This window comes from Otolemur garnettii, unplaced genomic scaffold (assembly GCF_000181295.1).
Source record: "Otolemur garnettii isolate 467f Iridium unplaced genomic scaffold, OtoGar3 scaffold00258, whole genome shotgun sequence".
In the NCBI taxonomy this organism is placed as follows: domain Eukaryota; kingdom Metazoa; phylum Chordata; class Mammalia; order Primates; family Galagidae; genus Otolemur; species Otolemur garnettii.
The window spans coordinates 1,069,327-1,070,601 of record NW_003852653.1 but is presented as its reverse complement, the minus strand read 5'-3'; the positions used below and the strand labels follow the sequence as shown (position 1 = coordinate 1,070,601).

General features: G+C 33.5%; 1 pseudogene across 1 annotated transcript; it reads right to left on the bottom strand.

Moving 5' to 3' along the window:
• Positions 1-357: 357 nt before the first annotated feature.
• LOC100951216 lies at positions 358-846 on the bottom strand (annotated as a pseudogene). Its single transcript, XR_002771257.1, has one exon. The product of XR_002771257.1 is annotated as a 40S ribosomal protein S24 pseudogene (transcript).
• Between the last annotated feature and the right edge of the window lie 429 nt (positions 847-1,275).

The following is a 1,275-nucleotide window of genomic DNA, read 5'->3' as shown; positions in this document are numbered from 1 at the left end:
ATTTGAGGCACTGGTATGAACTAATCAACAGTTGATATGAAGAAAAAAACTTAGTTGGAAAAGATAATTTTCCATGCAATATACAGATAGCATAAAATATAAAACCTATTTACTAGCCTGTCTTGTAGGTCTTTCATTTTATGATCATATTTGATCCTCACAGCAACTCATTAATATTTTGATTATTACGGAATTTATAGGAGATTACCAAGTCAATTTAAGTGATTAAGATTAGATTTCATTGAGACAAAGTACATTGAAATAACTCTAAGTTCTAAAGTAAAATATATAAAAGTACAACTTAAAACAATGTTTTAAAATGTTACAATCTTTTTTTTCACATGAAAAGTCTTTATTAATCCTCTTGTGAAAAATCTATACAATGACTGCAGATAGCATCACTGTAGAGTCTTTACTCCCTCGCCTGTTATCCAATCTCCAGCTCACTTTTTGCCAGCACTAATATTAGCCTTTGCAGTCCCCCTGACTTTCTTCATTCTGTTCTTGCGTTCCTTTCACTGCTTTCTTGATGTCTTTTTCTTCTTATACAGGCCATGCCTTGCAAGTCTATGTTTGGGTTCATTTTTCTTTGCATAATCCAAGGAATCATAAACCATGCCAAAGCCCGTTGTCTTCCCACCACCAAAGTGTGTTCTGAATCCAAATACAAAGATGACATCGGGTGTGGTCTTGTACATTTTGGCTAGTTTTTCTCTAATTTCTGTCTTTGGTACTGTTGCCTTCCCAGGGTGAAGGACATCAATGACCATTTGTTTCCTCTGAAGTAGTTGGTTAGTCATGAACTTCCTGGTCCGGATAGTTACTGTGTCGTTCATGATGGTGGGTGATCTAAAATTTTACAATCTTTGACGTATAACTTACATTAAACATTTCAACCATTATATATATATGCATATAATTTGATATATTTTGATAAAAACCTATATCTGTGTAACCGTCACCATAATCAAGAAATAAAATATTACTATTTCTCAAAAAATTGCTTTGAGTTTCCTCTTAGACCATCCTTACTTACCACTGTTCCAGGCAACCAGATATCTGCTTTCTCTAATGAAAGATTACATTTCTATTTGAATAGTTGAGATTCATACAAATGTAATCATACAATATGTTTCCTTGGGTTTTTGTGCATTTGCACTCATCCATGTATTGAATGCATCAGTAGTTTGTTTGCTATTACCGAGTGATATTCCATTGGCAGTTTCTGAAAAACTTAAAATTAACTATGCAACTCAACCACTCCAAGGTATGTAC